This window comes from Symsagittifera roscoffensis, chromosome 3 (genome assembly GCF_963678635.1).
Source record: "Symsagittifera roscoffensis chromosome 3, txSymRosc1.1, whole genome shotgun sequence".
NCBI classification, from domain to species: Eukaryota; Metazoa; Xenacoelomorpha; order Acoela; family Convolutidae; genus Symsagittifera; species Symsagittifera roscoffensis.
In genome coordinates, this window is record NC_087064.1 from 75,069,248 (window position 1) to 75,087,712 (window position 18,465).

The window sequence follows — 18,465 nt, forward strand, 5'->3', positions numbered from 1 at the left end:
GAAGGGTCTCTTGCTGATTTAGAGAACTGACTTTTGAACAACTTTTAGCTTCCTAGGATGTCCTGAACTGAAATTATTATTATCCAATTTCTTTCTCAGATAATGAGAAGGTAGGAGTTGAGGGAAAGGGTCGGTCCATCTCCGATGGATGGGATGATTTCTCTACTATGCAAAGACAATGGTAAAATAGTAACTTAATAGTAATAATGTATCATTCCTAATTTCAGGATTGACCTCGTGGTCTGAGGATACAGAGATCCAGCCATGATCTCACTATTTTCACATGCAACTAAAATAGTTCGCGCGGGTTGGCTGATACTTTTCAAGCGGTAACAATTTTGTCGGCCCGATGTTACTAGAACCACATTGAATTTAAAATTCTTTAGGAAATTAGAAGTATTTGTACATAGACTGAAGTTTCTGAGAACATGTCTAAAAAACAATCTAACACCGGACTTTTCGAAGTTAAGGGTACCAAAGAACGGGTTTTTTTCGGACCAAGCTGTACATAATTTTCAACTTAAACTACTAAGTTGAAAATTAGGTACAGCTTGAACCGAAAAAACCTCGTCCTCTGGGACCCTAAAAAGAGCAGATCGTATGAGAATCTTAATAAAACGCTTGCAAAGTTTCTGACAATATCGATGGCGCCAATATAGAAACCAATTCTAAAGATGCCAGAGAAACAACTGAATACGTTGCTCAAGATCCGGTTGAAACCATAATATCTCTTGATGTGAAAAGTTTGTATACTAATGTTCCCCTGAAGGAAGCAGTTGAAAATGCTTTGCAAAAACTGTACAGCCAGAAATTGCTCCTGAAATCCAAAGAGCAATCAATAAAAGGCTTTTCAATATGGCGGCCAGCAAAATAATTTTCAAGTGTAATGACTCATGGTATGTGCAAGTTGATGGTCTAGCAATGGGCGCTTTCCTCGCTGTAATTCTGGCAAATCTATGGCTGAAAGTGTTCATGTGTGACATTCGACCAGAATGGCCAAAATGCAATTTATGCAGGATTCGAATTTTGAGCAGTAAGCCTTCCGAGTTGATGATTTCGAAGGATTAGCGACGTTATTGGAACGTTTAGCCAAACGGTGAGGGCTAGAATATTCTAGTATTTTAAATTTTCAAAAATTCGAATGATGACGTCACGTTTCTGAGAAATGCTGAAACGGCCATTTTTAACAAAAAAGCGAGTAAAAAACAGAACAACTTTTATCTGCGATTGCGAACAGTACGAAAATCGAGATTGGAAAACGACAACGAACTACAGAATAGCAGAGAACGTTCCGAGTTGCAACTATTGTGCTGCTACAATAGTTGCAAGGCCGTTGCCAACAACGGTGAAGGGTGAGAACCAGCCTTCCGGATTAGCGAGAAATCAAGAGTAAGGAGCTTGATTCAGCGGATTCAAGAATCCGGAAGGGTCTCGGGACGGAAACTTTTATTAACTCACATAAACTTTTAGCATCCTGTCATGTCCTGACTTGAATTTAACTGATATTTTGATTAGTTTTGACAAGGATGAGGTGCTAGGAGTTGGGGGAAAGGGTTGATCCATCTTCGATGGAGATGATGATTTTTATCTACTGAACAAAAACCATAGTAATATAATAAGTAGTAGCCCTATTTTTAGGAGTGACCTCGTGGTCTGGGGATACAGAGACCCAGCCATGAGCTCACTAATTTTGCATGTAATTCAGTTAATTTGAGCGTTCTGGTCGAAGCCGGAGAATAGTAACGTTTTTGTCGACCCGATGTAAGAAAGACCACCGAAAAGTACTGGCTTGGTAGAGACGGTGAAAAACATGCAAAGCTCTGTTTAGACGCTGGCCAGTCGTCTTAAGACTTAGTTTTGTTATCCGTCGATATGTATCTTCCGGGCGAATGTTACAATGAGTTCGATTTTGCCGGTGGGAATGGAGATACAGCCAATGGCCAATGAATGACAAAAACGGTTTGTGTCCATGTTTTCGCGGGAAACGAACAAATAGATCAAAGGGGTTTGAATGCGAGAGAAGTATAGGTTGGAGCAACTCAGCCCGGGGGGTGGCTGACCCCCATGTATTAACATAGGCTATAGAGTATCCGGTCAGCCACCTATGTATTAAGATAGGGAATGGATTTCCCAATGAATTAAGATAGGGAATAGGTTTCCCAATGTATTAAGATGGTAGGTTTTACTATTAGCCTAATTGTTGTGATAAACTTATTAAATAGTTCTTTGTTCAAATTTACCGTTTGTGTGTTTTCATATCATATGCGCGCTGGGCTTCCTCTTCTGGTTATCTTACCAAATCTCGCCGTCCCAGCCGTAGGCGAGTGAAGTTTCCCTGGCGTAACTAGACGCAAGAAGGAGTGAGCTGGTTAATCGACCTCCAAATCGACGTCAGGTTGTACCACTCTTTTTTTTTCATCGCCTAGCAATTTTAAACCCTAAATGAAAGTATTCATAAATAACCCCAAAGAGCTTCCTTTCTCGCCCCAGTTGACTGTGTTTCAGCTTGATGCCGCAATTCCAGGCAAGACGCATCCCTGAGTTCTCACAGAAACTAGTTATGTGGGACTTCAAGGACCAAATATATCAAACCAGCTCTAGTAAAATCAACAATTCACTCCTACCGCGGCACAACGCTTCATGATCTGTTTGAAACAGTTTTACAATACAGACCAAAGCGCCTAAATACAGTAACAATAGTTGCTGGATACAAGGACAACAGGTTGCATCCACAAGAATTAGAACAGCAGTGGAAAAACTTGATTAACCTCGTCACAAATAAGTTTCAGCCCAAGAGACTGATCATCCCCAAAACAATTCAGAACTGTAATAATTCCGAAGTAAACCGCAAAATTTATATTCATAATCATGTGCTGTTTAATTTGATAAATAGATTTGTACACCCCCATACACTTATTGTTTCGCCTAACCTCAACCTAAATCTAACCCCTCAAATGTTCTGCCGTGATGGCATCCATTTCTTGTTCTACAGTAATGATTTCTTTACAAATTTTCTTGCAAATTTAATCTATAAATTCTCTCGCTAACTTGACACCGCCGTCCTTCCTAAAATGGCTACTCAAACACACTGCCTTATTTGTAAAAGCAGCCTGCGAGGCGGAGGTGTTTGGTGCTTCACATGCCCGGGCTACATGCATGTAAAATGCAGCGGCCTAGCCCGCAGCAGTGATCACTATGACAATTTCAGTTGTCATCGCTGCACCTCCCAATTTCATTCAGCTAACGACAAGCATGAATGCAACCGCCCAACCCTAGCTACAACCTTGCTCCCCCAAATGCACCCTCACCCTTCCACTGCCCCACACTCACAAAACACAGGAGAGTCTTCCACTATAGAACCTAGAGCAATACAAGACCCATGGTCAAACCCCTGTCCAGAACTCATAGAAACCACCAGGAAAATATACACCGAAATGGTCCACTGGAAACCGGTCTTTATGATCTTGTCAAAAAATAAATTTGGTTATAACTTCATTGAAACCCTCAATAGAACTTTGAACAGCCTAATAGAAAACAACGAAAATACCTTCGCAATGCACGCAGCAATGATTTTTCTACACTTATTACTGTGCAAAACAAAGTCCGAAATTGATGGATCTTTTTCCAAAACAATAGCAAGGAGACTTAAGCAATGGCAAAACGGAGACCTGGATGGACTATATATTGAAGGAAAGGCGCTGCAAATGCGCTTGTTGAAAGGAAGTAGAAGAAAAACTGAAACTGAAGCACAACAGTTCAACAAACTAATGAGTACTGGAAAAATATCAAGCGCAATTGCAAAACTAACAGACACATCTAAAGGCATTCTTTCGCTTGACGAGATTGTCAAAGGTAAGACAGTAGAACAGACTCTCATAGAGAAACACCCACCATCTAAACCAATTGATGAGAACTATATTACACCAGTCTCAAACGAAACAATTCCTTTCCATCCATCGATATTTGATCAGATAAACGGTCAACATAACGAAGGCAGCCATGAGAACGCACGGATCGCATGGACCATTTGGCCTCGATACAAATGAATGGAGACGTATTCTAACACACTTCGGGCAACAATCAGTTGAAATTTCAAAATCAATTGCTAAAATTGCCAAAAAAAATTGGCCACAGAAGAACTAAATCCAGAACTAATAGAAACATATAACGCATGCAGATTATTACCCTTAGATAAGAATCCATGGGTAAGACCCATTGGCATAGGAGAAGTTATGCGTAGGATAATAGGGCGAACAATAACTAAATGCCTAAAAAACGAACTCATGTCGCTCGGTTCAAACTACCAACTCTGCCTAGGACAAAAATGTGGCATCGAATATGCGATCCACACGCTAAGAGATCAATACAGCAAAACTTCCGCCGATGCTGTTCTACTGATAGATGCCGAAAACGCTTTCAACTCGCTGAACCGAAAGCAGCTGGCATTAAAAAACATCGAAAACACCTGCCCTTCCCTATTAACAGCGATTAAGAACTCCTACTCCAATCCATCTAAACTATTCGTTAACAAAAAATCAATCTACTCTCAAGAAGGGACAACCCAGGGGGATCCACTGGCAATGGCCATGTACGGTCTAGCCATAACACCCCTCATAAAACTTTTATCAGTAGACGATGTAACCCAGAAATGGTACCCAGACGACGGAAACGCAGTCGGTAAATTAAGCAATCTACGAACCGTCCTCGATAAAATTATATCACTGGGTAAATTTTTCGGCTACCACGTGAAAGCATCCAAATGCCAACTCATTGTCAAGGATGAAAAACTCGGTGAAACTCAGAAAATCTTCGCAAATACAAGAATCACTATAAAGGCAGGAGCCCGAGTGCTTGGTTCAGTTATAGGAACAGAATCTGAATGTAAAAACTTCCTGGAATTTCAACAGAATGAGCAAATCAAAACTTTGAAAAAACTAACGAAAATCGCTGAAACCTCCCCTCAAAACGCTTATGCCTGCTATACTAAAGGAGTTCAAGAAAAGCTTTCATTTTTTGCCAGGACAACGCCTAACACTATGGAAAACTTAGAAATATGTGAAAGTATTATCAAAGAACAATTATTACCTAACCTAGTCGGTAAAGACAATTTAAACCCCCAATTCCGTGAGATATCTTCCTTACCCCTTAAAATGGGCGGACTTAACATCAAGGTGCCATCCGATCATGAAAGCTACCTAGAATAGTCTAAGGAAACATCACTAGTACTGGAATCTCAAGATCCAATTACAGCAGTAACACAGCAAGAAAAAATATGAACGAAAATCAAAAAATTGAAAACTGATAGAGCAAATTGAAAAAAAAACAAACTTCATTAACTCCTTAATTGAAACAGATAAATACGCAATCGACCTGGCCTCTGAAAAGGGAGCCTCTAACTGGCTCAATACTCTACCACTGAGCAGATACAACTTCAACCTGAATAAATCAGAGTTCAGAGATGGTATATACTTAAGATACGGATGGGAGCCTACCAAAACCCCACTCACATGTGCATGTGGTGCTGATTTTAACTTGAAACATGCGCTTCACTGTGCGAAGGGTGGTTACACACACATAAGACACAATGAAATTAGAGACACATTCGCCAACCTCATGAACGAGGTTTGCCATGACGTCGAGATTGAGCTGAAACTTCAGCCGTTGCAAGGCGAAAGCTTTGTCAACAATTCAACTACAACTGAAGATGAGGCACGACTTGACATTAAGGCAAACGGACTCTGGGGTTCACGATTCAGCCGCGCTTTCTTTGATGTGAAAATTTTCAAGCCCCATGCCAAAACATCGCGAAAACTGCATAAGGATGCATACAAATACCACGAAACGCTGAAGAACTCCAAATATCAGCAAAGAATTTTAAACGTAGAGCAGAGTAGCTACGGCCCGCTAATTTTTGGATGCACCGGTGGCGCTGCTCCAACAGCCACGCGGACGATGCAGCGATTGGCCGAAAAACTAAGTGAAAAACGACAAGAAAGCTATCCAGAATCTATAAACTACATAAGAACTAAAATAAGCTTCGCGCTCCTGAGGAACTCTATACTTTGTATAAGGGGGTGCAGATTGTTACGCAAAAATCAATTTATCGACAACTCCATAAGCGCTATTGTAGAGGAAGGACGGCTAAGATAAATTGACGATGCATTTAATGCTGATTTATGACTTCATTGCTGATATATATGCATTTTTATATCGCTGGTATGGCCCTATCCAGCTTGTGCACTTACCGTAACTAAACGGAAGGGCCCCTTTTGTAATTTAATTTTTTTTAATTGAGACTTATAATTTAAGCTTCTTTTATGATTGCCACTTTTTATAGTTTTTGATCACTCTGTAAATATCAGTTGGAAGGGTCTCTTGCTGATTTAGAGAACTGACTTTTAAACAACTTTTAGCTTCCTAGGATGTCCTGAACTAAAATTATTATTATCAAATTTCCTTCTCAGATAATGAGAAGGTAGGAGTTGAGGGAAAGGGTCGATCCATCTCCGATGGATGGGATGATTTCTCTACTATGCAAAGACAATGGTAAAATAGTAACTTAATAGTAATAATGTACCATTCCTGTTTTCAGGATTGACCTCGTGGTCTGAGTATACAGAGATCCAGCCATGATCTCACTATTTTCACATGCAACTAAATTAGTTCGCGCGGATTGGCTGATACTTTTCAAGCGGTAACGATTTTGTCGACCCGATGTTACTAGAACCACATTGAATTTAAAATTCTTTAGGAAAGTAAAGTATTTGTACATAGACTGAAGTTTCTGAGAACATGTCTAAAAAACAATCTAACACCGGACTTTTCGAAGTTAAGGGTACCAAAGAACGGGTTTTTTTCGGACCAAGCTGTACATAATTTTCAACTTAAACTACTAAGTTGAAAATTAGGTACAGCTTGAACCGAAAAAACCTCGTCCTCTGGGACCCTAAAAAGAGCAGATCGTATGAGAATCTTAATAAAACGCTTGCAAAGTTTCTGACAATATCGATGGCGCCAATATAGAAACCAATTCTAAAGATGCCAGAGAAACAACTGAATACGTTGCTCAAGATCCGGTTGAAACCATAATATCTCTTGATGTGAAAAGTTTGTATACTAATGTTCCCCTGAAGGAAGCAGTTGAAAATGCTTTGCAAAAACCCTACATCCAGAAATTGCTCCTGAAATCCAAAGAGCAATCAATAAAAGGCTTTTCAATATGGCGGCCCGCAAATTAATTTTCAAGTGTTATGACTCATGGTATGTGCAAGTTGATGGTCTAGCAATGGGCGCTTTCCTCGCTGTAATTCTGGCAAATCTATGGCTGAAAGTGTTCATGAGTTCGATTTTGCCGTTGGGAATGGAGATACAGCCAATGGCCAATAAATGACAAAACCGGTTTGTGTCCATGTTTTTGCAGGAAACTAACAAACAGATCAAAGGGGTTTGAATGCGAGAGTAGTATAGGTTGGAGCAACTCAGCCCGGGGGGTGGCTGACCCCCATGTATTAACATAGGCTATAGAGTATCCGGTCAGCCACCTATGTATTAAGATAGGGAATAGATTTCCCAATGAATTAAGATAGGGATTAGGTTTCCCAATGTATTAAGATGGTAGGTTTCAGATGGTAAGATGGTAAGTTTAAGTAAAAGTTTTTGCGCCCGAATTTTTTGGAGCTCAATTTTGCCAATGTTCAAGATTCTAAATATTTTCCCAATCAAAAACTAATATACTGTTAATCCAAACGTAGTGTTTAAAAAAAATTTCGAAAAAAAAGGTTAATTACAGAGGAAATGAATTAATTCACAGCATCGTATACAGTTTTACTACATAATCTTTTACCAATTTAGAGGTTAAGTATGTATTCCATCACCTTAAACTTCCTGTTTTGGGTGAAAATAGCTCAGTTTTTTTAGTTTGTTCATAAATTGCAACTGCATGGTTAATCGTTTTAAATCCTCTATTTGTTGACTTCAAATTCACTGCTTCATCCAGTACTTGTCGATACTTTGCCATCGGTCCATCTCCAGAGTCTTCTAATGCGCGTTTGTTCAGACCTTTACTGCTAAACTTATACTTTAAACTTTTACTATCGTAACAGCAATAGGTTATACTACAGAGGCATAACTTTTCAGTACATCTGAACTCCTCCTTGAACAATCCTGGTTCTCTCTTGTGATGTTTCTTATGTTTAGAACAACAAGTACGGGGGAAAAAGTTGTTTTTCGCATCTGCTCTGAAGTCGTCTCGACAGTCTTTGCTTCGCTTTTCAGTCCAATCTGCTTGCTTGCTAGGAAGGATACAGTAATCTAAATCTTCTTCTGCCAAAGCCAAATAGAGGGAATCTGTACGCATTTCGAGTTCTTCGAATTGGCTGACATCGCAAAAGTTATCGAAAATGTTATATACAGCTCCAACATTCTCAACTTGGCATACTGTAGTATAAAGAAACCTACTATAATTGGTTCACGATGCTCTATAGTAGATTTAACAAGCTCCACTTCATACAAATCTTTAGCTACGACATTGAGTCTCTTGAAAAATTGGTTATTGATAGCTTTGTGAGTTTTTTTGTCTCCAAGATATTTTTTGTCATTGTATGTTTTGATCTGTCCATTATTTGATAGCCGTAGGAACTATTTCCCAGGAGTTTCATTGTTTCGGCTACTACACCAGATAATGGATTTTCATCACCGGCTCGCCTAGTATCAACAACAGACTGAACAAAATTGTTGAATACTTTACGCAGTGTGTATTGTACTAATCGATGAACTTTTGTACATTGCAACCCAAGATCCAAGTAAAATTTGAAAAGTGGTGTGATAAAAGTTCCGTTGGTCAATTTGAAGCTCGATATCAACATTTTCTGCGGTTGTTTTAACAAATCGTTTTCTTCCGCATATGTCTTCATAAATTCCCCAATTTTGTTTCTGGTAACATCTATATTTTTGACAATAGGTGGGAAATTGGAAAATTTTGCTTTTAGCTCATCTGGAACACTCAGATCGCATTGCACGTAGCCGAACAATGTTTCATTTCTAATGTTTTGCACTAGTGAACTAGCAGAAAGAGGTCTTTTGAAGGGAAAGTGAGTTCTAACGTGATTTTTCACGTCTACATTGTTTTTAAATTGATCCCACCAACTACACTCCCACATTTATTCTATATTGTAAACTATTTTCTCGAATGTAATCTTTTCGAAGCTCATCCATTTCCCTTTTCTTGGTTTCTCGTTTGATATCATCATCAGTTAGCCTCGGTCTAGCTTCTTGACAAGGACAAAAATGGAAATAACAACCCATTGCTTCAAAGACACTCTTACAATGGTTGCAATAACCATCAACACTGAAGCAATCAATTTTTTTCTGATTTCCTGTAGTGAAGTAACTCTCAATTTTACATTCAGGTCTGGTTGCTTGAAAGTATGACATGACCATATTTTCAAATGTTCGAACTCAATGTGGGTCCAAATCCATCTCTGCTGGCCAGACAGTCCGACATCTCACCACAAGGATTGAGGAACACCGAAAAGTGTATACCCCAGTTGGACAGCATATAAGACAGTGTGGCAGTGAGAGTGGTAAGTCGGAGTTTTAATGGAAGATAATCGACCAGGCATCCAGCAGCATCAATTTACTTACATCAGAGGCGCTGCACTTAGGAAAGAGAGGACAGAGGAAAAAGAGACCGGCAATTAACACGCGCGACGAGTTTAGACGTAGGGAGCTGACACTAAGGATATAATCCAGAATCAAAAAATTTCTGGCTAAAAAAAAATTTTGAAACAAACTTCATGTTAGCATGAAAACTTGCGACAAAAGGAAAATCTAAAAACAAAAATGTGTAAAATTGTTACAAAATAGTTGTTACATAATTTCAGTAATATTTGTAAAATATTGATTTGTTGAATTTTTTAAATTTTGAAATAATGATGTGTATGACACTTTCTAAGATTTTTGATCACATTGTACAGATAGTTTAGAGTTTTTAAAACCTGAAGATGCACAAAAATGTTCCAAAACCTTTAATTGAATTTACAATTTCAACGCATTCTCAAAAAGAATTTAAATACTAGAGTGCTTTTATTACAGTTATGTTGAGGTGAGGTGATCCATCTGAAATGGATAAAATGTCCGTTGTCCAATAAAAAACTATTAGTTTTTAACTGAGGTTACGACCACATTTTCAATGGCGTTGCGTGTTTTAAGTGACTAGAGACCTAGCCATGAGGACACGCTAATTTCTATATGGAATTGGGTAACTTTAGTTGTGACCTTTAGTCTGTAACGTTTCTTAAGTTCCACGTCATAAGTGAACCGCGAAACTGACCCAAGCCCAAAGCCAGAAGGGCCAATGCACTAGTGAACTCGCTTGACTTCATCATTCCATCACAGTTTCATCACAGTTTCTTATTTTTAGTATATCTGATATTATTTTCAGATGTTAATTTAATACTTTTCTTCTTCATTATCTTGATTTTCCATTGGTTGTGGAGAAGGAGCAGAAGAAGAAGAAGAAGAAAGAATTAATTCTCTTAAACAGTAGATTATGGCAAAAAAAAATCAAGTCAAGATCGACAGTTTGAGCAGGGGCACTTCAGGAACCATGAACACGATTTCAGTTGATCAAAAGTTGACACAGTTCTCTCTAAAAGAACTTCCTTGACTCTTCTCTTGAAAGACTCGAGGGGAGCGAAGATGTCTACACCAAGACGGATCAACTCAATGACCGATTTCTCAACGCGATGAAAGAAGAACTTCTCAGTCTGCCACTTCTTTGCTGTCTGAATTGTGCAGACGATGGTGGATTTCCGGCTGGTGGTCACCTTAAAACAGAAATACGTAGAAAACGGCAATTCTGTAAGACCATGAAACATTTTGTAGAACAGTAACACATCGTTGAAAATAAAATGGTAATAGATAGGCAGAGTTTTTGTGAGAAATAACTGGTCTTTATAGGGTATCGAACCAATAACCCATTTCAGACACTTTCGATTGAAACTTTCAAGTTTCGGATATAACATAATGAAAGAAACCAAACAGGGGATGCATAAAAAATGATACTCTTTATACACGTGTTAACGAAAATGAGCTAGGCGGATTGAGAGACAATGAAAGGAAAATTGCGCCTGGTAAAATGAAGTGACTTGTTACATGATACCAGCTTACTATTGATATGTTTCATCCAGTTCAAGTCATCAGAGACAAGTAAACCAAGGTCTTCTACTACATTTGAGGAGGTTTTGTTCTGGTCGTTGACCATCACATGACGAGGAAAATTGCCTTTGAAAACAATGAGACTGCACTTATCGTGATCGACCGATAAATCATTTGCAGTACACCAGTTTGTAAAAGAATCAAAATCATGCTGTAGAGAAGTAATATCAGTAGAAAACAACTTTGAATCATCAGCAAACAAATAACAACTGGAAAATTTTATACACTCTGGCAGATCATTGATGAAAAGAAGAAAAAGAAGCGGCCCCAAGATGCTGCCTTGAGGAACGCCACTAGTAACAGGACATGGATTGGAAATGTGCGCATTTATACGAACACACTGTGATCGGTTACAGAGATACGACAAAAAAAGTAACAAGAAATCATGATCGAAACCATACAAAAGCACAAGTGGTACAAAAACACAAGAGATAGTGTCCCTGACCTTTGAGCCGAGGTGTTTTTATTCTTACTTTGACCTTTAGTCTGTTCTACGCGACGAAAGTGGGGATAGTTGTTAGGAATAGGAGTGACTTGCGATTCTACTAATTCCGAAGATTCCCTTTTTCCAATGGTTTAAGGACCCATTCTTCTTATCCTCATATGTGACCTGAGTGAGCAACTATTACAGAAATGCAAATCTGTGTCTAAATGCGACTGCTCAGTTGCATTTAGTTTCCGAGATGTGACGTTTCTTTTTCTTTTTATAATTTTTCTTAAAGAAGTTGGATATAAAAACTTCACGAAAAACATCATCGGAAGCGAATGTTGATGAGAAGAAAACCAGCGAACTGACCCTGCGGTTGTGATTGACGTCCCTGTTTCTGTGCTCTAGCTTATCTGACAAGAAAAACAGTATTGATTCTTGTATTTTCTTCATTGTCTCACAATTACGACTTAATGTTTGCGTTGTCATCAAAATTCGATCCATTTTTTTGTTACCTGGTAACTGTTATGCTAAATTCAATGCTAAATTATCTACATTTTTTGCAGACGCTCCTGGCTTTATAGAAACTTCCACGTTGTAGATGAAAAAGTTATTGGTGGACACCGCTCTGGACGAAGATGAAGTCCTTTTTCAATGGATGTGAAGAATTTATATACCAAGGTTCCGGTGATTGAAGCAATCAGTATAGCAGCTGGTATAGTCTACGAATTGGGTTACCCACCCTCTTCAGTTGATAAGATTTGCATTCAGTAATGTTTGTTGGGTTTCTGGAAGCGAATGGTATGTCCATTTCGACGGCGTTGCCATGGGTTGAACCCTTTCTGTCATATTGGCTAACTTGTGGATAAAACAATTCGAGCCTGTTCTGTCTGACGACATCAAAGACATCCAAAGACATCCTGGTGTTTGAGTCGACGCAGCCTAACGTGGACCCTTTTTCCTGTTCTGTCTCTGACAAGCAGTTTACCTGGGGTGGTTAGGCCATTCGGTGTCATTTTTGCATGCAGTGGTTTTATTGGATTTGTGCCAATCTTGCAATTACGGAGTGCAAAGAATACAAACGGACAAAGAAGCCTTGGTTTTGTGGGTACACACCGAGTTCGGTGCCTAGTCCGGAGATTAACTTCCCTAATTCAGAAATTTTCGGCCGGTACGTAAATGACATCATACGTACCTCGAAACGCGGGGAAATTGAGGAAAATTTAAGACCAGCCAGTACTCTCCATCCCTGCATAGAGTTCACTATTGAGTTAAAGTGTGATGAGGAACTACATTTTCTGAACACCTTCCTGATTCGTGACCAGTGTAGAACAGAAACAACGTGGTATACCAATTCAACAGACACTGGTTCATTCATGTATTTTTGTGCTTGCGCGTCGACTAATTTCAAGCGAAAAATTTTTGAAGACACCGTACATCGCCTTCACAACAGCACTTATAGTTGAACAGCCTTTAAAGACGGCCTCAGTAAGGCTATAGAATCTTGGGAGAAGAAACAGTACCCGCCGGCTTTTTACGAGCCTATAGTGGAATATACTGTCAACAAGATCTTGACAACTAGTGCTCTTGAACATAGAAATGGTTCCGAAAGCAGTAGGACTGAAAGACTTGTCTTGAAGCTGCAAAATAGGGGTCAAATATCTCACAAAATAGCAAAAGAGTGACCTCAGTCGTTTTCACAAGAAAAATGAAAATCGTGATGCACTCCCTGGAGTCTCCGGTGATTGTACTGCTTCGTGGTAATGTTGTGTAACAGTTTCCATGTCCTGGATTCCAGCTATGTGGGTCAGACGACGCGACATCTCACAACAACAATCGAAGAACACAAACAACGGAGCGCCAGGGTTGGTATCCATCATTGAGAGTGCCGAGAAGAGGTTAATAGCATACAACCGAAGATCATAGACTCTCCCAGCGATGACTCCAAGGTGCTGACGTTTGAGGCCATCCACATCGCCAGGCTGCGTTCCGATTTCAATGCAAAAGAGGAGTACACAAAAATGGTGTACAGACTTGAATGTTGTGGGGACAAATCCATCTATTTTGGCCAGAAGGTCCGACATCTCACAACAAGGATTGAGGAACGCCGAAAAGAGGATACCCCAGTTGGCCAGCATATAAGGCAGTGTGGTAGTGAGAGTGGTAAGTCGGAGTTTAAATGGAAGATAACCGAACAGGCATCCAGCAGCATCAAGTTACTTACATTAGAGGCACTGCACATAAGGAATGAGAGACCCGCAATTAACACGCGCCACGAGTTTAGAAGTAGGGTGCTGACACTAAGGCTATACTTCCAGAATCAAAAAATATTGGCTAAGACAAAGCATTTTGAACTAAATTTCATGTTAGGATAAAAAATAGCGACAAAACGAAATTGTTAAAACAAAAAAATGAAAACTCTCAGAAATTTGCGACAAAATGTTTAAAAATGTTACATAATAGTTGTTACATAATTTCAGTAATATTTGTAAAATTTTGATTGGTTAAATTTTTTAAATTTTGAAATAATGATGTGTATGACACTTTCTATGATATTTGATCACTTTGTACAGATAGTTTAGAGTTTTTAAAACCTGAAGATGCAGTACACCAGTTTGTAAAAGAATCAATATCATGCTGTAGAGAAGTAATATCAGTAGAAAACAACTTTGAATCGTCAGCGAACAAATAACCACTGGAAAATTTTATACACTCTGACAGATCATTGATGAAAAGAAGAAAAAGAAGCGGCCCCAAGATGCTGCCTTGAGGAACGCCACTAGTAACAGGACATGGATTGGAAATGTGCGCATTTATACGAACACACTGTGATCGGTTACAGAGATACGACAAAAAAAGTAACAAGAAATCATGATCGAAACCATACAAAAGCACAAGTGGTACAAAAACACAAGAGATAGTGTCCCTGACCTTTGAGCCGAGGTGTTTTTATTTCTTATTTTGACCTTTAGTCTGTTCTACGCGACGAAAGTGGGGATAGTTGTTAGGAATAGGAGTGACTTGCGATTCTACTAATTCCGAAGATTCCCTTTTTCCAATGGTTTAAGGACCCATTCTTCTTATCCTCATATGTGACCTGAGTGAGCAACTATTACAGAAATGCAAATCTGTGTCTAAATGCGACTGCTCAGTTGCATTTAGTTTCCGAGATGTGACGTTCCTTTTTCTTTTTATAATTTTTCTTAAAGAAGTTGGATATAAAAACTTCACGAAAAACATCATCGGAAGCGAATGTTGATGAGAAGAAAACCAGCGAACTGACCCTGCGGTTGTGATTGACGTCCCTGTTTCTGTGCTCTAGCTTATCTGACAAGAAAAACAGTATTGATTCTTGTATTTTCTTCATTGTCTCACAATTACGACTTAATGTTTGCGTTGTCATCAAAATTCGATCAATTTTTTTGTTACCTGGTAACTGTTATGCTAAATTCAATGCTAAATTATCTACATTTTTTTGAAGACGCTCCTGGCTTTATAGAAACTTCCACGTTGTAGATGAAAAAGTTATTCGTGGACACCGCTCTGGACGAAGATGAAGTCCTTTTTCAATGGATGTGAAGAATTTATATACCAAGGTTCCGGTGATTGAAGCAATCAGTATAGCAGCTGGTATAGTCTACGAATTGGGTTACCCACCCTCTTCAGTTGATAAGATTTGCATTCAGTAATGTTTGTTGGGTTTCTGGAAGCGAATGGTATGTCCATTTCGACGGCGTTGCCATGGGTTGAACCCTTTCTGTCATATTGGCTAAGTTGTGGATAAAACAATTCGAGCCTGTTCTGTCTGACGACATCAAAGATATCCAAAGACATCCTGGTGTTTGAGTCGACGCAGCCTAACGTGGACCCTTTTTACTGTTCTGTCTCTGACAAGCAGTTTACCTGGCGTGGTTAGGCCATTCGGTGTCATTTTTGCATGCAGTGGTTTTATTGGATTTGTGCCAATCTTGCAATTACGGAGTGCAAAGAATACAAACTGACAAAGAAGCCTTGGTTTTGTGGGTGCACACCAAGTTCGGTGCCTAGTCCGGAGATTAACTTCCCTAATTCAGAAATTTTCGGTTGGTACGTAAATGACATCATACGCACCTCGAAACGCGGGGAAATTGAGGAAAATTTAAGACCAGCCAGTACTCTCCATCCCTGCATAGAGTTCACTATTGAGTTAAAGTGTGATGAGGAACTACATTTTCTGAACACCTTCCTGCTTCGTGACCAGTGTAGAACAGAAACAACGTGGTATACCAATTCAACAGACACTGGTTCATTCATGTATTTTTGTGCTTGCGCGTCGACTAATTTCAAACGAAAAATTTTTGAAGACACCGTACATTGCCTTCACAACAGCACTTATAGTTGAACAGCCTTTAAAGACGGCCTCAGTAAGGCTATAGAATCTTAGGAGAAGAAACAGTACCCGCCGGCTTTTTACGAGCCTATAGTGGAATATACTGTCAACAAGATCTTGACAACTAGTGCTCTTGAACATAGAAATGATTCCGAAAGCAGTAGGATTGAAAGACCTGTCTTGAAGCTGCAAAATAGGGGTCAAATATCTCACGAAATAGCAAAAAGAGTGACCTCAGTCGTTTTCACAAGAAAAATGAAAATCGTGATGCCCTCCTTGGAGTCTCCGGTGATTGGACTGCTTCGTGGTAATGTTGTGTAACAGTTTACATGTCCTGGATGTGATTCCAGCTATGTGGGTCAGACGACGCGACATCTCACAACAACAATCGAAGAACACAAACAACGGAGCGCCAGGGTTGGTATCCATCATTGAGAGTGCCGAGAAGAGGTTAATAGCATACAACCGAAGATCATAGACTCTCCCAGCGATGACTCCAAGGTGCTGACGTTTGAGGCCATCCACATCGCCAGGCTGCGTTCCGATTTCAATGCAAAAGAGGAGTACACAAAAATGGTGTACAGACTTGAATGTTGTGGGGACAAATCCATCTATTTTGGCCAGAAGGTCCGACATCTCACAACAAGGATTGAGGAACGCCGAAAAGAGGATACCCCAGTTGGCCAGCATATAAGGCAGTGTGGTAGTGAGAGTGGTAAGTCGGAGTTTAAATGGAAGATAACCGAACAGGCATCCAGCAGCATCAAGTTACTTACATTAGAGGCACTGCACATAAGGAATGAGAGACCCGCAATTAACACGCGCCACGAGTTTAGAAGTAGGGTGCTGACACTAAGGCTATACTTCCAGAATCAAAAAATATTGGCTAAGACAAAGCATTTTGAACTAAATTTCATGTTAGGATAAAAAATAGCGACAAAACGAAATTGTTAAAACAAAAAAATGAAAACTCTCAGAAATTTGCGACAAAATGTTTAAAAATGTTACATAATAGTTGTTACATAATTTCAGTAATATTTGTAAAATTTTGATTGGTTAAATTTTTTAAATTTTGAAATAATGATGTGTATGACACTTTCTATGATATTTGATCACTTTGTACAGATAGTTTAGAGTTTTTAAAACCTGAAGATGCAGTACACCAGTTTGTAAAAGAATCAATATCATGCTGTAGAGAAGTAATATCAGTAGAAAACAACTTTGAATCGTCAGCGAACAAATAACCACTGGAAAATTTTATACACTCTGACAGATCATTGATGAAAAGAAGAAAAAGAAGCGGCCCCAAGATGCTGCCTTGAGGAACGCCACTAGTAACAGGACATGGATTGGAAATGTGCGCATTTATACGAACACACTGTGATCGGTTACAGAGATACGACAAAAAAGTAACAAGAAATCATGATCGAAACCATACAAAAGCACAAGTGGTACAAAAACACAAGAGATAGTGTCCCTGACCTTTGAGCCGAGGTGTTTTTATTTCTTATTTTGACCTTTAGTCTGTTCTACGCGACGAAAGTGGGGATAGTTGTTAGGAATAGGAGTGACTTGCGATTCTACTAATTCCGAAGATTCCCTTTTTCCAATGGTTTAAGGACCCATTCTTCTTATCCTCATATGTGACCTGAGTGAGCAACTATTACAGAAATGCAAATCTGTGTCTAAATGCGACTGCTCAGTTGCATTTAGTTTCCGAGATGTGACGTTCCTTTTTCTTTTTATAATTTTTCTTAAAGAAGTTGGATATAAAAACTTCACGAAAAACATCATCGGAAGCGAATGTTGATGAGAAGAAAACCAGCGAACTGACCCTGCGGTTGTGATTGACGTCCCTGTTTCTGTGCTCTAGCTTATCTGACAAGAAAAACAGTATTGATTCTTGTATTTTCTTCATTGTCTCACAATTACGACTTAATGTTTGCGTTGTCATCAAAATTCGATCCATTTTTTTGTTACCTGGTAACTGTTATGCTAAATTCAATGCTAAATTATCTACATTTTTTTGAAGACGCTCCTGGCTTTATAGAAACTTCCACGTTGTAGATGAAAAAGTTATTCGTGGACACCGCTCTGGACGAAGATGAAGTCCTTTTTCAATGGATGTGAAGAATTTATATACCAAGGTTCCGGTGATTGAAGCAATCAGTATAGCAGCTGGTATAGTCTACGAATTGGGTTACCCACCCTCTTCAGTTGATAAGATTTGCATTCAGTAATGTTTGTTGGGTTTCTGGAAGCGAATGGTATGTCCATTTCGACGGCGTTGCCATGGGTTGAACCCTTTCTGTCATATTGGCTAACTTGTGGATAAAACAATTCGAGCCTGTTCTGTCTGACGACATCAAAGACATCCAAAGACATCCTGGTGTTTGAGTCGACGCAGCCTAACGTGGACCCTTTTTACTGTTCTGTCTCTGACAAGCAGTTT

At 39.3% G+C, this 18,465-nt stretch overlaps 2 protein-coding genes across 4 annotated transcripts in view; both read left to right on the top strand.

The window, feature by feature from the left end:
• Positions 1–2,192: 2,192 nt before the first annotated feature.
• LOC134842204 (ATP-binding cassette sub-family A member 2-like) overlaps positions 2,193–18,465 on the top strand; it is a 172,260-nt gene continuing 155,987 nt past the window's right edge. For all 3 annotated transcript variants that reach the window (XM_063858429.1, XM_063858431.1, XM_063858430.1), the window contains exon 1: positions 2,193–2,220. The gene's annotated coding sequence lies outside the window, so the exon portion shown is untranslated. The remainder of the gene's footprint in view (positions 2,221–18,465) is intronic.
• Positions 2,196–18,465, top strand: part of LOC134842205 (serine/arginine repetitive matrix protein 1-like) — a 334,393-nt gene continuing 318,123 nt past the window's right edge. The window contains exon 1 of the mRNA XM_063858432.1: positions 2,196–2,218. The gene's annotated coding sequence lies outside the window, so the exon portion shown is untranslated. The remainder of the gene's footprint in view (positions 2,219–18,465) is intronic.